Here is a 25,305-nt window from a genome sequence, read left to right on the forward strand (position 1 = left end):
ATGATGAGTGAGCTTATCCATGTCATCACCAACATGTCTTCTTAACATCTTTAACTTTGGCTTCTCAGAATAACAACTCTACTAAGAGATATGATAAGTTTACCAAAACATGCCTTTGTAAACTCTATCTCAGAATAGTCTTCATTGAAACTTGCATAACTACTTCTAGACTTAATATCTTATGCTTTCAAGGTTAGCTATGTATACTAGACACAATATAATCTCCCTTTAACCTTGCTACTGAAAGTACTCAATGATCTATCTATACCAACTCAATCATTATCGTTGTTCTTCTGTTAGATACCATCAATGACAAACATAGTCATGCATGTAACATATCATCATGATATTGATCTAATCATGTTTCTACAATTCTCCCCCATAGCAATATCATCAACATTCATGCTTTCAACAATCTTCCCCTTTGGCATTAATGGAAACATAGATGAAAATCATCTAGTTCAAAAAATACCAATTGTAAAAGATTGTTAACATTTCTTTCCAAATCCTCTTCATCAATCATCTTCATCAATCATTCTCCCTATTGATATACCTCAATTTTCTTTACATCAAACTATTTTTCCATGTTTTACTTCTCCTACTATACTTCTTTCCAACTTATTTTTCGAACATGATGTACTTGTCTTCCATGCTTTTTGAATGATTTTTCTATGGTGTACTTGTTTTTAATGTTATACTTCTCCCCCATTGACATCAATGTCAAAGATTTCAGAAACCATAAAACTCTACAACAACTCTTTTTGACTAGCTCAAGTGTCCAAAGACACTATTCAAAAACAACATCTAATAAGGGTCCTAGCTAATTCTATCCATCACAACTACTCCCCCATATAGAAAGCATCAACATTTAGTCCAAAAAAATAATAGTACTTTGTTACATTAGATTGATGCACTCTTGAATCATCTACTTTGATGTAGGAAGGGGCATAACCCATAACATACCTTGCAAATACTCAAAAGTCATTTTGGGAAGAGGCTTAGTGAAAATATTTTCAATCTGCTCTTTGGTGTTTATAGACTCCACTCTAATTTCCTTATCTACAACTTTCTCTCTCAACATGTGATACTTGATAGAAATGTGCTTGGCCTTAGAATGCAACACTAGATTCTTAGACATATTTATATTCTTGTGCAATCATAATTTATGACAACAGGTTCACTAAATTCTATCTTTATATCCTTTAGCATATGCTTCATCCAAACAACTTGATTACAATTCTTTGTTGTTGTAACATATTATACTTCTATTGTACTTTGTGAGGTAAAATCTTGCTTCCTTCTTAGCCAAGAAACTAATATTCCTCCAAGAAAGAAGGCTCCACCACTGGTGCTCTTTCTGTTATCCATATTGCCTACCCAATTAGTATCAGTATAAGCATATGGAGTGAAATCATTAGATCTATCATACCACAATCTAAACTCTGGTGTTCCTTTTAGGTATCTAAATATCCTTTTGACTTCTTCATAATATGCTTGTCTAGGATCGTCTTGGAATCTTGCAACAATTCCAACTACATTTTCTATATGTGGCCTTGCGTGAATTGGATATTGTAATCCTTTGATCATAGATTTTTACTTATTCTCAATAGTAGGTGTCTCATCCTTTTTAGATAACTTGTGTCCAATTACCATAGGTGTTCCAATGGGTTTACATGTTTCCAAGCCAAACCTTTTTAGTAAATCTTTCAAATACTTTTCCTAAGAAATAAAGATTCTTTCTTTGTCCTATATGATCTGTAATCCTAGAAAATATTTCATTTCTCCTATCATGATCATTTCAAATTTCTTCTTCGTTTCTGTTGCAAACTTATCACTTTCATCATCATTTCCTCCAAATATAATATCATCAACAAATATTACCAGAATTATTAATCCATCATCAATTTCTTTCTAATAGAGATTACTATTTTCTATATCTTTTCTATATCCAAGCTTTGTCCAATGTTGCATACCAAGTTTTGGGTGTTTTCTTCAAGCATACAATCCTTTCTTCAATTTTCATATTATGTCCTTGTCGTCTATTAAAGGACAAACTTTAGGTTGTTGTATGTATACCTCTTCTTCAAGTTCTCCATTCAAAAATGCTTACTTGACATCCATCTGATATACTTTAAATTTCTTATACGTTGTGTATGCTAAGAATAACCTTATTGCTTCTATCTTTTCTATATGAGCATAGGTCTCATCATAGTCTATTCCTTCTTATTGTGAGTAACCTTTACATACCAATATTTTCTTGTTCCTTACTACTTCACCTTGTTCATTCATCTTGTTTCTTAATACCCATTTAGTTCCTATGGCATTCTTATATGTTGGTCTAGGGACCAATTCCCATGTCTCATTCTTTACAATCCAATCCAATTCCTCTTTCATAGATTGATTCCAATAGTTATCTTTACATGCTTCATCTACATTCTTAGGTTACCTTGAGATATCAAACATAGTTCTTCATTGATTCAGCTTCTTTACATCACACCTTTATCTCTACTTTTGATGATCTACTCAAGTGGATGATTTTTTGTCATATTCTTACCTGAAGTAGAAGTTATTATCTCAACTCTTGGCTTTGTTGAAGGTTTTGAGATTTGTTCATGTCTTAGCTCTCCTTCATTCTAAAAATCATTGTTAGTCATAAGGAATACTCCATCATTCCTTGGTTTAGTAACATCATCATCTAAATTGTAATCATCTACTCTTTCTTCTATCTTAAATTTCTCATCAACTCTTACATTTGCACTTTCCATAATAGTCATCAAAGTTGTCTCTTCTATTACTTCTTCTTTATTAACCAATCTAGGCTCATTATCACAGTCATTTAAGAGTCTTTCCATACTTTATTTAAATTCTTCAACTTTATTAGAAAGCAAACTCTTTCTAGTTTTTCTTATTCTCTTAGGACATCTAGTCAAAAAATGACCAAATTCTTTACATGTCCAAAAAACAAAAATCTTTCATAAGCACATCAATACCTTCCTTTATCTTTAAATCTTCTTCAAATCTGGAATTATCTTTTCTTGTGCTTCTATTCTTTTGTGTACAATAGAAGGCTTCTAGATCTAAAAACTCAATGCTCTGTTCTTTACACAAATATGGTAACTCACCAAGAATTTCCACCATCTGGGTTTCAAAATTTCCTCTATCGGACATGGAACTGTCTTTCTTGAATATGTTCACCATGGATCTCCCAAAGTTGTTAAACTTTATCTTCAAGGGTTGATGCTTTGATACCAATTGTTCGAAACAATAGTCCACCAAGATAACTGAAAGGGGGGGTGAATTAGTAAAACATCTATTAACCTTAAACAATCTTATCCATTCAACCAAAGTAAACAGCAACCATAACAAGATGCTAGACAATTATGCCAGATATGTTAACTAGGGAAACCCTTGATCATAGGGAAAACCTTGGTGGGAATGATTCCCGCAAGATGATGTACTAATACAAATATTCCTTGTTAGAGGATGGACCTTGTTAGGAGCCTATTACAACATTTAGTACATATGAGTCCATGTTAGGAGACTTTGAATATTTGTTAGAAGATTCCAACCCTATTGGGAGTTGTAGAAGACAGAAGGACCCACTGTCCAAATAGCTTCTGGGGTAAGACCACTGAACTCACTATCCAACTAATCTCTCTATTATTCCTTGAAAAATAATTATATGTACTATACCTTAACTTCTTTCCTTTGTCTTGTCAGCCAGACCAATCACTATTAGACCTTGTAGACTAGGTCATGAACCTTAGATCCAAGTATCCAACTTCAGATCACATAATAAAACATCTACAACAAAGTTTCCTTTGCTTTCTCTATACTCTACTTATCTTCACATTCCTCTCTTTTTGTTTCTTTAAATCATTCACATCCATACATGATAAAGGAAAATATCCTTCCTTTATATTGAATCCATAAAATAATTCCCAAAGTCAGCTGTTACACCTTCTCAATTAATTATTATAGGACCACATTAAAAATATGTTACACTTAGTGATAAGATTAATCTTTCACCTTACAACTTGAATAAATTTCCAAAAACATAACATTATGATGAGAAAGCTTAGCCACATCATCACCAACATGTTTTCTTCGCATCTTTAACTTTGGATTCCCAAAATAACGAGTTTACTAGAACATGTCTTTGTAAACTCTATCTCAAAATAGTCTTCACCAGAACTTGCATAACTTCTTCCAAACTTAATATCTTATGCTTCCAAGGTTAGCTACATATACTAGACACATAGTATAATCTCCCTTTAACCTTGCTACTAAAAGTACTCAACAATCTATCTGTACCAACTTGATCTTTAACATTATTCCTATGTCAAATACCACAAAAAACTGCTATGTTGACATCAATGACAAACATAGTCATGAATGTGACATATCATCATGGTAATGATCTAATCTTGTTTCTACAATACTCCTCCATAGGAATATCATTAGGAATCATGCATCCAATGATACTTACAAACCAACAAAGAAATTTATCTCTCCAAATATAGACATCTCAAATTCTTTCTTCATTTCATTTGCAAATGTCTTACACAATGCATTTTGTCCACCAAATATGATATCATCAACAAATTTTATCTTCAAGTATAGACTATTATTCTCATCAGTCTTTTCAAAACCAATCCTCACAAGATAATTATGAAGCCTTTCATTCCATTCTCTTGGAGCTTGCTTTAAACCATATAAAGCTTTGTGTATTCTACATGCCATGTTCTTATTATTTAGATCAAAAATTCCTTCATGTTGTTCAATGTAAACCTTTTCCTCTAGTATACCATTCAAAAATATTTACTTTGCATCCATTTGATAAACTTTGATACCTTTGTATGTAGAGTAAGTAAGCAGAATTCTTACTCCTTCCAATCTTGCAACTGGGGAAATGTTTCTCCATAGTCAATTCCCTCTTCTTGTGCATATCTTTTGAAAAACAATCTTGTTTTATTCCTTGTGACTTCACCATTATTATCTAGTTTTTTTTTTGTATAGCCACTTGGTTCCAATCACATTCTTGTTCTCCGGTCTAGGTACTAGAGTCCATATCTTCTTCTTCTCAATCTAATCAATCTCTTCTTTCATGGATTTACTCTAGTCTTCATTCTCTAATACATCCTTCACTAACTTAGGCTTATTCATTCTTAAAAAACATGTATTACTTCTCAACCTATTCCTTGTCATTGGTTTGGCTTCTTTATCTCCAATAATTTGTCTAGTAGGGTGATGTCTTTTAACATATTTTGATAATCTTGGTTCGGCTCTTTTTTCTTCAATGGGTCTATCAACTTCAATTCATTGTGCACTTCTCTATCAAGTAAGTTGGCATTCCTTTCATGTATACTGATATCAATATCAAAATCTTGGCTTTTGTCTTCAACTTGATTCCTAAATGCAACTCGGCATCCATTATATGTGACTCAAAAGTCATTGATACTATTGTTGTTTATTTACAACTTGGTTCACAGCTTCATCAGCATTCATGTCTTCATAGTAGTATGTGAAGGTTTTGTACTCTTTAGGTTCCTTCTTAGGTTTAGCTTCATGTACCTCTGTATATTCATCAAATTTCTCATTTACACTCTCTACAACTTTGTTGGTGTTAATATTTAAACACTTATAAGCTTTACTTCTTCTGGAATTGCCTAGGAATATACCTTTTTCACTTTTAGCATCAATTTTACCATTCCTATTGTCCTTAAGAATTTTTGTCAAAAAAATTGTTCTTTTTTATTTAACTCTTATATACCCAAATTTGTGAACAATATATGGTTACAATAGTTGGAAAGTTGCTTCTAAAAAGACTAACTTTTCTCTGAATTATTAGGTATAGCTCCCTATTGTAGATTTTTAATGAATTATGTTTGTTCTTAAATCCAAAATGAAGTATGTTCTTAACCAGAGAAAAGGAGAGGTGAACCAAGCTAGGTCTAACAGGATCTAACTCAAGAAAGGAATAGTTTTAGAAGATTAATTAAGTTATGAACTCACACATCCTATGAACTCATAAGGCTTATCAATTCAAAAGTACAAACTAACTAAAACTAAAATGATTCGATAAGAAACTAATTACAGAGAAAGAAGGATTAACTTGAATGAAAGAATCGAGGAGATTTCTCTTGAACCTATGATGACAATACTTATCATATTCAGTTTACTGCTTCAAAAATAGGGGAATGAAACGCTGTTCATTCCTTGTTTTAACTCAGACAAAAGATAAAACATATAATTGACATTTAACAGAATGGAATAAAAAATGATAGACACCAAATACCATTCAATTGGCTCTATAACATCAAGTATTTCATACAAAAAAATGGCCAACCTTCTATTAATCTTTCATTCAAATACATATAGGATTCAGAGATAATCATTACAAAGGAAGTTTAATTGATTCATCTTCTTCAAAAATGACAAATGGCAAGGAGCTAGTTTTTCAATTATAATAATTACATAAAAATATGAAAAGGGGTAGAATATGAATCACTTCACCTTCTTTCCCTTTTCTTCTTTTTTCCTATAGGCCTTAGCAGCTACAATGATTGGAGTTAATTCTTTATGCCTATGAACATGTACATTAGTATATCTCAAGAGCCATTTAGGATGCTATCTGGCCAAATATTTGACAGCACTCAAATGGTCTTGCATTACCTCCATGGCCATGTATACACACCCACTAATTTTTTGAAGTTTGGAAATTCTATCCTGGGGACTGGAAGTTATCCCTACTAGGCTATCCATGAAGTTGGAGAAATTGTTCTGCATAACAGTTACTCCAATGATTCTATTTCCTTGCCCACTAGTTTGTGAGTCTATATGCAAACCTCTTAGGAATTCATAATCTCTATCTTGATCCTTCCTCACTTTGGCTTCAGTTTCTTTAAGCCCTTCTTCTATGGCCATGATCATTTTGGACTTGAATTGCATGCTTTATAGCCACTCAAATAAAGGCTCATCCCCTCTAGGAAAGATCTTTTCCTTGACAGCCTCTTTCACCTTCATGTGGATAATCATCTTTAGCAGAGAGACATAATCTTCACTCTTAGTCCTCTCTATAACCAAGGTTTCTCTATTTGTTGAAATGTTATCTTTCTCCATTTTTAGCCTCAATATTGCATTTATAATTTGTTTTATAATGGAAAATCCATCCATCTTGAGTTTCCCACTCCACTCTCTACTGATCTACCCAAAGTGTTTATCTTCATAGAGCTAAGAGATGAGTGCTTGAACATCTGTAGCAGTAGGATCCCTAGTAATAGGCATTCTGGAGATGCTTGCCAATGGGGTGACCAATTTCCTGATAAAGCCATTTACTTCTTATATTTCTACCTTCACCCTAACATTTGACAATTTAAGGCTTTCTAGTTGTCCTTGAATTACCTCATTTGTTGACTTCTATAAGCCAACTTTGGTATCACCTAGCTTCCCTAAGATCCACCAAATGCAAGGTAAAATCATTAGTATACATATCCTCAATTCTTCCTTTTTTGGTAGGCTTTTTTATCTCCATGGTTAGATGCCTTGGTTTGGGATCTTGTTCGAGAATGGACAAAGTCTTCTACTTCTTAACCTTACTCAATGCTAATTTTGAGTGGATAGCAAGAGATAAGGTATCCTTGTTGGGGACTCCATCTTTTCTTTTTCCCTTCCTATCTAGAGTATCCTCCAACCATGAATCTATGCTTATCACTTTGAAGTCCATTCCAAGGGAATCTATACTAGACATCTTCCTCTTGACTGGAGTGATTTCTTTCACAGTCGAAGAGAAGGGATTCTTTGGAGCTTGTGAAATGAGTTTTGAAGAATCTTGGCCTTTCTCTACCTCTAAAGTCTTCTTTTTTGCCTCATTAAATTCAATGGATTCATTTTCACTACTTCTTCCATCTCCTAAATCTACTACCTACACTTGAGAACTACTTGGTTGGAGAAGTGAAACATTTGCAAATGGAATTGGGCTACTATGAGGTGAGGAGACCATAGTGGTCGCACTATATTTAGGATCTTTTACTTTCTTCTTCTCATCTTTTGGTGGAGTTCCAATTACTGGGAGGGAGCCATCATGACAATTTATAGCCAAGGGAACTTTTTTTCTAGAGGTTGATCACCTCCACCTATTATTTGAGCCAGTCCTTGAGTGATAGCCAAGGTTACACTTGATGTGCCACCTTAAGAGGAAGAGGCCATGGCAAATAATGGAGAAGCTTGAGTAGATGTACTTTTACTTTGACTCCTTCTGGCTATAGTCCATTCAACCCATTTCTTGGTCCTCTTGATAATCCAAGCTATCATTGTATGTAGATCCTCTCCTACATCTTCATAAGGTTTGGAGCTAATGGGAGTATTTCTTATCTTTATTAGATAGGTGTTACTATACATATTCTGACCATCATCCTTTACTCCTTCAACATTAATATTAACCTTATACATCTTCACTTGATCCACTATCAGCCTAGTGAAGGCACGATCATGGCTCTCAAACTCATCCTTGCAATTAGCCAAGTAATCTTCAATGGTAGTAATATGTTTGATTACGCTTCCAATCTGCAATACTTCCCTTGTATATCCATTCAGATCAAAAATGGTCCTTAAGACATCATACATCTCCAATTTGTATTTCATTCCAAACACCTTTAGCATGTTCTTTGCATCAAAATGGGACTCGCAACTAAAAGCTCCCACCTTTATAGGAAACTCATACCCTTTCTTCTTCAACCTGTTGCTTAGCATGTTCACTTGGATTGCTCACCACATGATCTCAATTAGCACAATCATAATGCTTGGATACCTTGGCAGCTTCAAGGGGAAACAATCAAAAGCTGCAAGATGCAAATTTGAAAAGGATGAGAATTGAATTAAGTAACTCCCACATTGGCTAATGAATGCCATGGATTTAGGGCTAAGTCTTCTCTCTATACATCCTTGTAGCTCCCTACAAATTCTTATGGTGAATATACCATTAACTCTTATATACTCTACATAACTATTTTCTAGTTGTAAACATGGGTAGAATTCATAAGACTTCACATCGTCAAGAAAAATTTTGACCCTTGGGAGGCCTAGCCATAATTATAAAGAAGCTAACATGTAAATGAGGAAAGAGGACATGTAGAATGTGTTGTATAATTTTGGTGCACTAAGAGCATTAGACAGAATCTTGCTTACTTTGTGAGCCCAATCAATGTATTGGGTGTCAGAGCAAATGACTTGCACCAAAAAGAAATATTGCTCAACAATGTTTAGAGTTTCTACCTCACCTTTCAATCTATATAAAAGGACCAAGATGTCAACAATCTTAGGTTTGAGATTAGTCCCAAATAAAGTCTTAGGAACCTTACTCTTGGTGCTTCGTGGTTTTTGGAACCAAGACTGTATAATTTATTTTCTCCCAATCATCTTCTTTGTGGAGAACTCAAAAATGGCCCCTCTAATTGTCAAATCTAAAAATTCCTCTCTTTCTAGAACTCATAGGCAATTCACTACAGTTTTCCAATCAATGGAGATAAATACTGTGTCATCTGGCAATACAATTTGTCTGGTGTTTAGGTTGTAATTATTTATACATTCATAAATCAACTCCAGATCTTGGACTACTATCAAAAAATTGGCTACTTCAACCAACTTGCATCCTCAAAACTTCTCAATAATGGATGGATTGGCTCTAACCACACTCTCTTCTAAAAATCTTGCATGTCATAGAAATGAACAGAAGTATCCATCAAATTTTTTAGCGAAGAATTAATTTCATTCAACTCGTCAAAAGTCACAAATCTAGTTGTCATTATGTTTGAAAATGAATTTTGAATCCAAAAAAGGAAAAGAATAGAAAATCAATAGATACTAGCTTTGTGAAAAAGTTATGCAAATTAATAGGATATCATTTCAAGAAAGAGTGGTAGCTTGTGTAACTATTCATGTTTCCATCCATATAGGAGCTTCAATTTATCTGTTGATCTTTAGAATTTGCACCACACAAATGAATTAAAGGAGAGATCGATTGAAACACTAAATACATGTTTCTATTGGAAATTTTTGTTTCTTTTCACTATTTTTTCCCCAACAATAACTTTCTATCTTCCCATACTTACTTTCTTGTTTTCCTTTAAGTTTCGGGAAGTTACCAATAGAGTACCCCATGAGAAAATATTCATTGAGTTGAATTATGGCACATATACTTTTTCCTATAGTTATTAGATTCTTTCTACTATAATCTTGAGATGCCTTATGCATAAAGTGTAGGTCAAATCTACCTTTTAACTTGATTTTTTTTAAAATCCAAGGAATTGTCTTTGTGGTTTGAAAACCCACCAAGGAGAAGACAATTTCTATTTATCTACCCACACTTAATTTTTCATTTACCTTTAGACTATTGTCTTCTTTAGGTTTTGAAATGTCTAAAGGGAGTGCAAAAATTCATTAGTGACCCAACTTTTGTTTCCTTTCCTTCAAAATCGTCTTTTGCAAAAAATTGACTTCATGGGTTGAAAACACACCAAGGAGAAGTTGATTTTGAGTTTTTCACCTGGAATAATTATGAAAGTTGTGATGGATCCTGAAAATTTCTTGAGGTGCAAAAACATAAAGGAAATAGTAATTTTCCATAGGATACCTTACCATCTTTTTACTTTGATCCAAATGCATCATTTGGTGCTCTTCACAGGAAATCATCTTCATCGATTGAAAACTTGTCAAGGAGAAGATGATGCTTCTATTTATCTAAGCTTCTGATCTTATTGAGAAAGTGATAAATTACAAGCAGATATAACTCAATAAATGATCTTTGTATGAGCAACATGAATCTCCATCAGATTGGGCACTAAGCTACCCATACGATCTACTCAACACAAAGGGAGAACCACCCAACTATGCAGAGAACAAAAAATGGAGAAATTTGATGGAGATTCATTCCACCTAAGGGGGCTTAGACCTAGACTCAAAAACAAATATGAATTCACTAAGACACAAGTAACCACTTTTATTACTCGAGTAGGGGATGAAAAGTGGGGCAACAAGAATGTAGCACTTGCCTCCAAATACCTTGAAATATTTTACATTGGGTGAGTATCCATACCATAGTTCAAAAGGTGTAGAATTTGTACCTTTATTGACTTGTACTTGGTTTAGGGTATAGCCAGTTGTGCTGACAGCTTCTCTCCAGTATTTCAAAGCAACATTTTTCTCCATCATCAATGTTCTAGCATAGCACATTACAAATATTTTCCTCCTTTCAACAACCCCATTTTGTGGAGGGGTCCTAGATGCAAAAGTTTGTCTCTTGATTCCTCTATAATTACAGAATATCTCAAACTCATTTGATGTAAATTCTCCACCTTTGTCAAATCTCAAACATTTCAAACTTTTTTCAATCTCCTTTTCAACTCTTTCCAGATACCACTTAAACATTTGAAAAACATCAATTTTTTTTTTAAAAATATAACTCTCATCATCCTAGAATAATCATCAACAAATAGGGTAATGTACTTGTCACCTTTTTAGCTTGGCACTATTGGAATTACAAATGGGAAACATATACTTCTAAGAAAGGTGGGGTGAATTAGAAGTTAAAACTTTAGTTATTAAAACTTTCACCATTAATTAGATGCATGATCTAAAAATAACATGAAAAGTAAATGCATCTAAAACATGTAAGCAATTGAACATACCCACTTGACACTAGATATGATTACCTAGAAACCCTCCAAGGAGAAGGTAGAACTAGGGTGGGGATGACACCCATAAATCTTCACTACTGTAGCAATAAAGTGTAGCCAATTAAGGTTGCAATGGTTTGACCATGAAACATTATCTACCCTATGAAAGGCCTACCTTGTTAGAGGCTTACAAAGACTATTAAGTCCCACCTTGTTAGAGGATTTCAACACCCTATTATAAGTGTGCCTAGCTAAAGGACTTTATAACATGCACTTGGAATGTTACCTTGTTAAAGGATTTACAAAAGCCTGTTAGGACTACTCTACCTAGGAAATTTAACTAAAATCACCTGTAAGGATGTTTCAGCATAGATCTTGTGATTGGCTTTGGTTGCTTGATCAAAGATCAAATCCATATAGTGTCCTTCTTGATCGTCTCTGATCTAATATAACAATTGTTCTATTTTTCTATTCTTTGTTATCCTCCAACTGATTCTACAATTCACTCTCACTACTAAGTCACCTTGAAATGCTCTTTGAACAACTTCGATTATTCACCCCTTGGTACCTCTTGTAACTTGGTCTCTCTCTCAATTCATTATAATTGTTTAGGGCTTTGTCTTCCTTATAAAGACTTTGGTGGCTAAGGGTTAGGTGTGAATATACTGCTGAGATTCATTCTTTTTGCTACTTAATCCTTCCTATTTTTTGATTGGCTACATACAAACACATAGGGATTATGCAAATAGATTAATCCTTATCTTTAAAGAATCAAAATCTAACCTTATGTTAGCTTGAAAATATTTTACATAGTTGTTTGTGCAATCACAAAAAAATATGTCCAATATGTGTTACTTTTCACTTGAAGTTATTGATGCTTGGCAGATACTGTAATTCTATTTTTGACTCAGCACCTGAACTACTCAACATCTACTATTCACTTGGCACTTGAACTACTCGGCATCTATTTTTCACTTAGCACTTGAGGCTACTCAACACATGAGTGACTCGAAACTCATTGCAACTCGCCATAGTCTTGTATTTACATGTTATACTCAGCATGTATTATTAGTTTGGCATAAACTAAGTAAATATCTTAAGTGTGTTAACACTCAATTGTCCAAGACAATCTAAGATCAATAATCTCCCCCTTTGACATGATTGTCAAAAACACTTAACTATACATAATCAATCTAATCTTCTCGAGCATAATATATTCACAACTTGTCTTATATACAAAAATTCAAAGTTTCAAAATTTTGTAATAACCTATATACCTCAAAATTTATAACTCCCCCTAACTTAATGTGCCTGATCTATATCAAAAATATGTTCTCCATTTTGAGTGAGTTTGTCTCTGCTAACTAATACTCTTTACCTTCAATGTATTTGCAACTAATGCTCTATCATCTAATATGCTCTATTTTTGTTCTATTCAGATCTTTGTTTCCCCTTTATTTATTTTTTTTGTGTCCCCTTTCATTTCTCTATTCTTTCTTTATCTGCTCCTTTTCTTATTTCCTTTTCCTTCTCTCTTACTCTCCCACTTTGGTTCCTTTGGTTTATCTCCCCCTTTCTTTTTCTTTTTTTTTCTCTCCCTTTTGTTTCTATTATCTTCTCATTTTTCTTTTATCTCCCTCGTTTTGACACTAATGTCAAAGGGTCTATACATTTCAAGTGTATTTGTCCAAAAAGAATTTGTGAACCTCCATAATTATCTTCAGATCTACATCCTTGTTGTCACATGCAACATCCAGTGACTTGAGTTGGATTGCCAACTTAGCTACTAGGTGAACTAGTCCATCTAATGTAGAAAGATGAGGATCTTTTTTTAACAAAGTTTATGCATATCCTAGCTCTTTGTGTAGTATTTCCATATGGGAGGTGAGGGAGGCTTGAAATTTTTTCAACTTGGCTCTTATATTAGCCTCTTCCACTATCAACATGGATAGTTGACTTTATGATTGAAGCAATGAGTGAAAATGTGTGTCACATTGAGTTGGGTTTTGAGGTACTTGCATACCTAATATATTGAGATTTCTCTCCAAACTGAGAATTCTATGTCTTGTTTCTTGAGTGAAGAGTGTTAGGTCACACAATTTTATGTACAAGGAGAAAATATTTTCCAGAACTTTCTTCGCATCTTCAACCTTTGTGGTTAGTGCAACTTGAGTGAGTGCAATCTCTCCAGATATTTTCTCATTTACTTTATTTTGGAATTTCTTCTCTAACCACTCAAGAAGTTTTGCACTTGTGTCAATATCTTCATTATTGACCTTCTCAACAATTTCTAACAATTGTTCCAATAGAGGCTTTGTTTCTTCAGGTGTAGGCAAGTTGAATGCATCTAATAAGATTTCCTTGATGTCTTGTCATGCTTGCCTTTGCCTAAATTCCTTTCTAAGTATTTCTTGATGTTTCTTCTTTTCCAAAGCTTGTTGCAACATGTTTATTTTTTATAATATCATTGTTGCATAATCAAACTGAGGTATCACTATTTCTTACTCTAAAGTTACATCACCATAGTGAGTTACCTTGTCAAATTTTGTAGAGCATTAACCTGGTGCTGAAATTTGTAGTGGTATAGCCTTTGTGCTCGGCTTCTGAAAAATTTTTGTAGGAGTGCTTGATGTTGGTAATGTTACCAATTCTTGAATAGCTTCTTTCTCCTTCTCCTTTGGTGCATCCTTGCTCTCTTTAGATCTACTCCCTTCAATCAAAATTATTTGAGTTGCACCTTGTCGTTGTGTTGTAGGTATAGATATGTCTATCTATCTTGTTTACTCTATTATTCTTTCCTTTTCCTCTTCTTTGGCAGTCTACCCCTGCTCAACTGTGTCTTCTTTTACACTTCTGTCACCCTAGATAGATGTATCTTCAATTGTTTGAATTAAGGGTTGAACACTAGTAGCTGAAGGGATGGAAAAAGGTGGTTCTTGTGTGTTCACCTTATCCCTTGTGATGTCAGCTACTACCTTCTCAAGCTCTTCTACACTGACCAATACTAGATTTTCACATAATCTTGCTTGTAGTGTAGATTGTTCAAGAATCCTCTTTAGATCTTCTATAGTTAAAGGATTGATGTTCTGAGTTGAGCTATCAAGAACATCCTTAATAGTTATGATTTCCATAGGTATACTAGTTTCACGAGGAGGGCTCATATTTGGTATTTGTGTATCTTACACACTCTGTTCTTCTTGTTATTCTTTAGTTGTAGCCATGTCTTCATATTTATTTTGTATCTTCTCCTCTGTATTATCCTTTTCTTTAACTTCCTCTTTATCGTCCTCCTTAACATTTTTATCATCACCATTATTTCTTCCCTCAGAGGGATCTTCTTCTCCTTCTTTGACAGTTGTCAATCCATAAATCAATTTCCACATTTGTGTGGATTTCTTCACAATATCTTCAATATTTTTCTAAAGAATGTTGAATACCCTATATTTTAGTGCAAACCTTCCACCATATTTCTTGTTGGCCTTGACAATCTATCCTTTTGTTAATTCTGGCATTACCTGGGCTAATGTGGATTCTCTAATTTGTTTCTCCAAGTTTAAACAATAATGCCACTTATTTTCAACAATAGTATATAATTATTTTTTCATAGTGTTATCTAATTCAAGTGCAGTGTTCTTGAACTTAAAAATCATTTTATATATTGATTCTTCAATCAAGTTCTTCTCTTGTCTACCAAGTTTTCCAAAATCAATACTTTTCAAACCAGATAAATCTGCATTATTTCTAATATTTTTATAGAAATTCTCAAGATTAGATTCTGGTGGATGACTTACCACTCTAAATTGGCCTGTATCCTCTAATTTTTTCCTCTCATCATCTATTTTTGGTTGTGCAATGTATTTCCTTCTTTTCTTCTTCTACTCTGGCCCTTCTTGTTCTATAGCCTTGGCCTTTTCTTTTGCTTTTTCTTTGGCCTTTTGTGTGGTGACCCATGTGCTTGCCCTAGTTGTTGGTGTCGTTGGCTTTTCTGGACTTGGTTTACTAATTTCCTTTTCCTTTGTCTTTTCCATAGGTTGTGTCCCTGCCTTTCTCTTCTTAGGTTCTACTTGTACTAGTGCTTCCTCTGCTTCCTTGACACCTTCTACTTCTTCTTCATCCTTATCTTCTCCCAATCCCCAGGTTAATTTAAGAGGTTCTTGAGCTAGTTCTTATTATTCTTCTTCATCCTCTTCATCATCATATTCTTCTTCACCTATACCTTCACCAAATTGGGCTTTTATTTTCTTTACCAATTTGTCTTTCTTTTTCAATGTGGAGGTTGTCTTCAACTCCATCTCAACTTTTGATTTCATGCCATCATAATTACCAAAGATTTTGGCTAATTTATCAACTTCTTTAGTAAAAAGTGCAGTGATAGCAGTTGATGCTTCGTCAACATTTATTTCATACCCTAAGGGTCTTAGCCATCTTACCCTAGGTACGGTAGTCTATACATATGTATAGTCAATATTAATAATAAATCATATGTCATTGAAATACTACTCAACTAAAGAAATTGGTATTCTCATCCTCTATTTCATAAACTTCTTGAAGTCTTCAAAATTGCTAGTCATGATAGTCTCAAAATTTTCTCCCATTTGCTCAATATACTCATTGACTTGAACTGCAACTAATCTATTTTTTTTCCAATTCACCTTGCCAAAAGATGGTAATTTATTCTAAACATAGAAAAATATGCATATTAGGATAACTCCAAACTTATGTTGTGCACTCTTGGTTTTTCTATTGGCACCTAGGTTCTCTATTATTTGTTGTAATTGTAGTTCAACTAGATCATAGGTATGATCCCTCTTTACAATTTTGTAGCCCACATCTACTACAATACAGGGAACATTTTTCAATCTACTTGATTGATAAAACTTATGAGAAATTACCCTTATGAAAAAGCTAAGTAGTGGGTCTATAATAGTATCAATAGTCATTCTATGTTTATTCCATTTTGCTCCTATGTTTTTCTCAATGACCTCCTTTGAGTTGCTTTGTAGAGTCTTCAACAGATTTAAGGTTGGAAAACTAGTTACTCTATGAATTATTCTCTTTGAAATTTTAATGGGACCATCTTCTAGCCATAAGCATCCATCACATATTCTTCTTAGCACTATCTTGATCCATTTTATTTTGAACATTGTAGGGAAATCTAGGGCTCAGGTCAAACCCTTCCTTTCAACAGTCTTAAATTCTTCTTTTAGAGTGTCATTTTCACACAATTTTTCATATCCTTATCTTATTTCCATGTCTCCTATTCCACCTATCTTCCAGTTGTAGAATTTTCTAACATCTTGGACCATTATCTATTGAGGGAATCATGGAAAGTGTGTCTGACCAGTCTTGTTTGTATGCAACATTTGGAATTTCTCTAAAGTTTGGTTGCTTTACTTCATTGCTAACTAATTGAATATTCAAGACTTCTTGACCCTCTACACTCCTTGAACTGGACACCATTTGACAAGCTAGGGTTTAACAAATTTTAAACTGTGTGACTTGGCTTATGAAGAATACCTTGTAAATTTGATGAACTAATGTTGGATCATCATTGGAATTTTTGCAAATGCTTCAAACTTGGTTTTTGACATAGGAAAAGGATGACTAACTAGGGCCAAAGGCTCCCCTAGTTGTCCAAACCACCCTACAAGAGTCAACACAATAGAAGCAAGCACAGAGAACAACAACCAAAGGAGGAAGAAGAGACCAATACTCTTATTGATTCATCAAAATATCTTCATACATGCCCAACTAAAAGGCCTTTTGGGTTATGGCTAGATAAAAAATAAAACTTCCAAGTCCATGATCCAGCTTTAAATTTGCATTTCTAGACACCTATGCATTCCCTTTTTCATTCTCTAAATTCTACCCTAAAACTAAGCCTAAGCACTCTATTTATACTTTCCAAAACAGCTTACAGATCATTCTAGAACATTACATAAGAGGAAGGCAGAGCTAATAATGGTCTAGACACATCCAAAGAAAAAGATCTTAACATGAATGTTGCAATCAAAATAAATCCCAGCACTCAGCTCACAAAAATCACATCCAAAAATTAGCACTCGGTAGCAACTAGAAATTGGTAACTCAGCATCAACTAGAAACTGGTAACTCAGAATCAACTATAAACTAGCAACTCTGCATCAACTGGAAACTGGTAACTCAACATCAACTGGAAACTGGCAACTCAACATCAACTGGAAACTGGTAACTTGGCATCAACTGGAATCACTCGAAAACAACTACGAACTTGGCATCCTCCAACGCTCATCAACCTAATTAATCACTCAATAACCAAAGGCACTCGACAACCAAAGATTCACTTGGCATCCAAAGGAATTCACTTGGCAACCAAAGGAACTTGACACTCAAAGGAATGACTTGGCATCAACTAAATGCTCAGTATCCACTAAGAACTCAATAGCCATTGGTAGAAAGACCAAAAGTGCAAGATTACAAGGAAACCTAGGATGCTCCTACATCAGACAACCAGAGTTGGAGAAAATGATTCTCCTGAATCATGCAAGTGTCACAACCTGAGCTACATCCAACTCAGATTGAGAAATCCATGTAGCATCTTCAATTAGTCTATTCTTCCATTTCACCAAATACTCATAGTAATCTTTTTCTCTTGTACTCTTGCCAACTCTCTAATCCAATATCTATTCAACTTCTTCAAACTACTTCTTAGGATAATCATCAAGTACAACCATTTTATCATTTGACTCAGGATACTTTTATAAATCAGCACTATTGAATATAAGAGATATATCCATGTCATCAGGTAACTCAACTTCATATGCATTACCACTATCAAACTTCTTCAAGATCTTACAAAGTTCAAATTTCTTCATCTTTAACTTATTGTATATACCAACAAAAAATTTGCCTTTCTTCAAATGAACCATTACCTCATCACCAATTTAAAAATCATGGTGTCTTCTAGACTGATCAACATTCTCCTTATAATTTTGATTACTTTATTCTAACCTCAACTTCACTTCCTTATGCAAAGACTCCATAAAATAAGAAAACTCTTCTCTTGCAGCACTTCTCTTTTCTTCGTTAGCAACATCTCTGAAATCTGATATACCTCTAGGATGCATTTCAGTAAAAAAATTCAAAAGGTGTTTTCCCTATACTCCTATTCACAGAATTGTTATATGCAAATTCAGCTTGTGCCAATACCATCTCCCAATTACTTGGCTTATTCCCAACCAAATGTCTCATTAAATTACTCAAGCTTCTATTCACAACCTCTATCTGTCCATCCATTTGTGGATGGAATGTAGAACTAAACTTTAACTCAATACCCATCTTCTTCCACAAAGTCTTCCAAAAATAACCAACAAACTTACTATCTTAGAAAATCTGTCCACTACAATAAATATGGAATCATACCCTTTTATTGTCTTAAGCAATCCAAGAACAAAATCCATACTGATGTCAATCCAAGGTTTCTTAGGAAAAAAAATAGGTGTATACAAACTAGTATTTTGACTTACTCCTTTTGCAACTTGACAACCTCCACAACTCTTTACAAATTTTTGAACATACTTATACATTTGTGGCCAATAATAATTATCTTTTAGCAAATTCAATGTCTTATCAATTCCAAAATGTCCAAATAATCCACCACTATGCTTTTCCTTAATAAGATTCAACCTCATAGAACTTCTAGGAATACACAACTAAATACCTTTGAACAACATACCTTCTTGAATGAAATACTCATCATACTTACTTATGTGATCTGTCAAATTTGGTGCTCTGCACTCTCTCCACACCTTAGAAAAATTAGGATCAGCATCATAAAACTCTTTCATTTCATCAAAACTAATAACTTCAACATTCATTTCAATCAACAAAGAGTGTCTTCTACTAAATGCATCAGCAACTCTATTAGTAACTTGACTCTTATGCTTGATCACAAATGTAAAACTCTACAAGTACTCAGCCCACTACATATGTCTTTGATTAAATTTATGTTGACTTCCCAAGTATTGTAAAGCTCTATGATCAGTATATACCACAAACTCCTTAGGAATCAAATAATGTCTCCACTTCTTCAATGCTTGAAAAATGGCATAAAATTATTAATCATATACAGAATACTTCCTTTTGGCATCTTTCAACTTTTCACTAAAGAAAGCAACAAGTTTACCTTCTTGACTTAATATAGCTCCTATTGCATTACCACTTTCATCATATTCAACTTGAAATACTTTTTTGAAATTAGGTAAAGCCAATATAGGAAATTTAGCAACCTTTTTGTTTCAAAGTTTCAAAACTCTTATCAGCTCCATGTGTTGACTTGAATTCCTTTTTATCTGCCCTCATTGTCTTAGTCATAGCATTACAAATAACACTGAAATTCCTTATAAACTTTCTGTAAAAACTAGCCAAACCATGAAATGATCTTACCTTACCCACATTCTCAGGTGTAGGCCATTCCAAAATTGCTCTAACCTTATTAGGATCTATCTTCAATCCATTAGCTGAAATCACAAATCCCAAGTACACAATCTTCTCTTACATAAAAGAACACTTTTTCAAATTAATTCACAACTTTTCTTGTACACAATCTCCTTATAAAAATTAGGATCAACATCATACAAGTCTTTCATTTCATCAAAACCAATAACTTCAACCTTCATTTTAGTCAACAAAGAGCATCTTCTACTCAATGCATCAGCAACTCTATTAGTAACTCCACTCTTATGCTTGATCACAAATGGAAAACTCTACAAGTACTCAACCCACTTCATATTCTTTGATTCAATTTATGTTGACTTCCCAACTATTTTAAAGCTTTATGATCAGTATATAGCATAAACTCCTTAGGAATCAAATAATGTCTCTACTTCTTCAATGCTTGAACAATGGCATAAAATTATTGATTATACACAGAATACTTCCTTTTGGCATCATTCAACTTTTCACTAAAGAAAGCAACAAGTTTACCTTCTTGACTTAATATAGCTCCTATTGAATTACCAATTGTATCACATTCAACTTGAAATACTTTTTTGAAATCAAGTAAAGCCAATATAGGTAATTCAACAACCTTTTGTTTCGAAGTCTCAAAACTCTTATCAACTCCATTTGTCCACCTAAATTCCTTTTTATCTCCCCTCATTGTCTCAGTCATAGAATTACAAATAACACTGAAATTCCTTTCTATAAAAACTAGCCAAACCATGTAATGATCTTACCTCACCCACATTCTTAGGTGTAGGTAATTCCAAAATGTCTTTAACCTTCTCAGGAACCACCTTCATTCCATCAGCTAAAATCACAAATTCTAGGTACACAATCTCCTCTTGCATAAAAGAACACTTTTTCAGATTAATCAGCAACTTTTCCTCTTTCAACATCTACAATACTTGTCTAATATGCTCAAGATGTTCTTCTTTAGTCTTATTGAATATCAAAATATCATCAAAATAAACAATCACAAACTTACCCAGAAATCTTTTTAGAACTTCATTCATCAACCTCATGAAAGTACTACATGCATTAGTCAAACCAAAAGTCATAACCAACCATTCATAAAAACCATCTTTTGTCTTGAAATTAGTCTTCCATTCATCACATTCTCTAATTCTAATTTGATGATAGCCACTCTTCAAAACAATATTGGTAAAATACTTTTCTCGACTCAATCAATCCATTATGTCATCCATCCTTGGCATAGGAAACCTATATTTCATTGTTATCTTGTTAATGGCTTTGGAATCAGTACACATTCTCCATTCTACATTATTGTTAGGTGCTAATACAGTAGATATAGCACATGGACTCAAGCTTTCTGTGATGAAACCTTTCTGCAACAACTCATGCACTTGTCTATTAAGTTTTTCATTCTCCTTAGGTGTCAATCTATACATTGCTTTGTTTGGTAAACTAGCTCTAGGAATCATATCCATACAATGACTTATGCTTCTTACTAGAGGTAAACCATCAAGAATATCATCAGAAAAAATCTCTTTATACTCATTCAAAAATTCAGCAATTTCTACTAGTACTTGACTATCACTATCTACTATCACTTGGTCATTACTAGCTTCTACTGCTTGGTCATTACTACCAACACTCGGCCCTCTAGGGATTATAGCAAAATAGACTTGACTCTTCTTCATTTCCTTTTCAAATTTCTTTTCATTAACCATACAAACTTTTATTATAGTACAACTGACCTCGTCTAGACTTTCAATCAAAGGCAGCAATATTTGTTTCTTCCCATTTACCCAAAGAGTATATTGATTCAATCTCCCATCATCTATAGCATATCTATCATATTTCCAAGGTCTACCTAACAAAATATGGAAACAATCCATGGGCATAATATCACACAAAACTTTATCAAAGTAATGTCCAATTTTAAGCTTCACAAGGCATTTCTCACTTACAAATATCTTATGCTCATCCTTGATCCATGAAACATGATAAGGTTTGGGATGTTTCAGCCTCTACAACTGCAACTTGGTAACCAGCTCTTTTGATGCCAAATTTGTAGAACTTCCACCGTTAATGATCACTTTATAGCATTTTCTAGCCATCTTACATCTTGTCTTGAAAAGACTTCTCCTTAAAATAGGTTCCTCATCACTACCCTTATTACATAAGGTTTTTCTCACCATCAGATTTTCTCCAGCCTTAGGTCCACTTGGTCAACCCTCATCATCTTCTTGAATCACAACAATTCTATTACCTTGCCCACTTTCAGAGGATCTACATTCAAAATATCTATGTCCCTCTTTACCACATCTGAAACAACTACCGTAAAATCCACCTCTAGAATAGGAATTACCTCTTCCTCGGTAAGAATTAGTGTCTCCTTGGTAAGAATTACCACTTTTCCATTCAATCTTGCCTTTGTCATCATTCTTCCATTCAAATTTTCCTTTATCCTACATAGAACTGTCAAATTTATCACTTTCTCTATAAAATCTACCTTTGCCTCTCTAGAATCTACCACCTCTACCTCTTTGTCTTTGTTCATGCTTCTTTGTCAAGATTTCCTTAGCTTTTAAGGCATATTGATATGCTTCTTCTATGCTTTCCAACTTCACAAAAATTATTTCATCTTGAATTCTAGACCTCAATCCATTAATGTAACTTACAATTTTCTCAACATCATCATCCACATGTCCAGATCTGATGTCTAATCTATAGAATTCCTCAGTATATTCTTTCACACTCATGTCTCTTTGTCTCAAATTTTGCATCTTTCTTAGCAAGCTAACTTGGTAATCAGTAGAAAGGAATTTGTTCTTTACCTTGTTCACCATCTTTGGCCAAGTTTTGATCTTCTCCTTTCCTCTCCTTTGTCTATCAATTTGCAAGTGCCCCAACCATAGTGATGCATGACCTTTCAACCTAGTAACTGCAATTTTCACCTTTCTATTATCAGGAGTTTTTTCATACTCAAAGAACTTCTCCATATCTCAGATCCAATCCAACACAGCATTGGTGTCCAATCTTGCATCATAAGGAACAACTTCCATAGCAAGCTTTGAATTCATGCTAGATAGTACTCTCAACAATCTAGCTTCATCTTGGTCTTCCTTAGGTTCTTGATTAGGGTTTGGTGCTCCTGTTACATCATCACTTACATCATCAAGATGCGCTCCTCTCCTCCAGGTTGTCTCTACAACATCTGATCTGGCTGCAATTTATCTCAATGTATCCAATATTACATTATCAACATTATTTCCTCTACCTCAAACCATCTTTATAAATTAGGTTCCTACAAGATCATAATCCTTGGAAAGGTCAAATTTGCAAATCTGCCACCCTACAGCCAAATCCAAATCAAGGTTCTACACAATCCAATCTCCAAAAGGATGAACCTCAAGCTCTAATAAACTTAACCCAACCAAGGTCATAGTACAAATTGGCTCACACTTCGAGCATTTTCTTGCACACTAAAAAAGAAATGCACTCTGATACCACCTAACATAGGCAATGGATGAATAACTAGGGCCAAAAACTCACCCAGCTATCCAAACCACCCTACAAGAGTCAACATAATGGAAGCAAGCACAGAGAACAAAAACCAAAGGAGGAAGAAGAGAGAAATACTCTTATTGATTCATCAATATATCTTCATACATGCCCAACTATAAGGCCTTCTGGGTTGTGGCTAGATATAAAATACAACTTCCAGATCCATGATCTAGCTTTAAATTTGCATTTCTAGACACCTATGCATTCCCTTTTTCATTCTCTAAATTTTTCCCTAAAACTAAGCCTAAGCACTCTATTTATACTTGCAAAAATGGCTTATAGATCATTCTAGAACATTACATAAAAGGAAGGCCGACCTAATAATTGTCTAGACACATCCCAAGAAAAGATCTTAACATGAATGTCCCAATCAAAATAAATCTTGCAAGTCAGCTTGTAGAAATCATGTCCAAAAAATGGCACTCGGTAGCAACTAGAAACTGGTAATTCGGCATCAACTAGAAACTAGCAACTCGGCATCAACTAGAAGCTGGAAAATTGACATCAACTAGAAACTGGTAGCTTGGCATCAACTAGAAACTGGCAACTCAGCATCAAGTGGAAACTAGTAACTCAGCATCAACTGGAATCACTCGGCACCAACTACAAACTTGGCATCCTCCAACACTCAGCAACCAAAGAAAATCACTTGGTAGCCAAAGGCACTCAACAACCATAGATTCACTCAGCATCCAAACGAATTCACTTGGAAACCAAAGGAACTCAGCACTCAAAGGAATGACTCAGCATCAACTAAACACTCAGTATCCACTAAGAACTTAGCAGCCACTAGTAGAAAGACCAAAAGTGCAGGATTACAAGGAAACCTAGGATGCTCCTGCATCAGTTTTTAAGTTTCCTTCTGCTCTCCTTGTAATTTCTTGAAATTGAAATGATGAAAAATGAGTGAAAATTGACCTTATACCCTTCAATACTTTGCAATTAATGCTTAATACTTGTACAGTTATAAACTCAGCATCAACACAATTTTTATTTTACTCGGCATCTACTAGCATGACCATCACTCAACAACTACTTTAGGCTCAGCCTCAACTTAACAACTTAACACTTGCTAGTATTTTACTTGGCATACATAGAGGATTTTTCATGCTCGGCAACAACATGAAAATATGAAGATTTAATCTTGAATATTCTACAACTTATTGCATCTCTATTCATGCTAGTATATTTTTTTCAGTGCTATTTTCTTTTGGAACTAATGTATGATATAATACTTTAAGTATTAGTCTCATGTACCTCTTGTTTGCTTAGTTTGATGAGGTGTGATCATGTCACCCATTGGGTGAAGTGATCCCTTCTCCATTTGATGTGTTGCAACCATCTTTCTTCTTCCATGTCTTATTCATCTCATTTTTTATGTGTTCAACATCTGCCTTGCCTTTACCTTTATCAAATTCATAACTTGGTGCCTTGGACCTAGTTGGACAATGTTTACAAATATGACCAATCTTCAAACAGCTAAAACATGTAGTTTGACTCGACCACCTCTTGTAATTACCACTAAAGTGAGTCCTAATGTAGTTTTTAGGTACATGTCCATATTCCTAACAATAGTGACATCTATATCTTGTATTGTAATCCCAATTATAAGAATTTCTAG

This window comes from Cupressus sempervirens, chromosome 1 (assembly GCF_028749045.1).
Source record: "Cupressus sempervirens isolate cs-2001-9-10 chromosome 1, ASM2874904v1, whole genome shotgun sequence".
Lineage (NCBI taxonomy): Eukaryota > Viridiplantae > Streptophyta > Pinopsida > Cupressales > Cupressaceae > Cupressus > Cupressus sempervirens.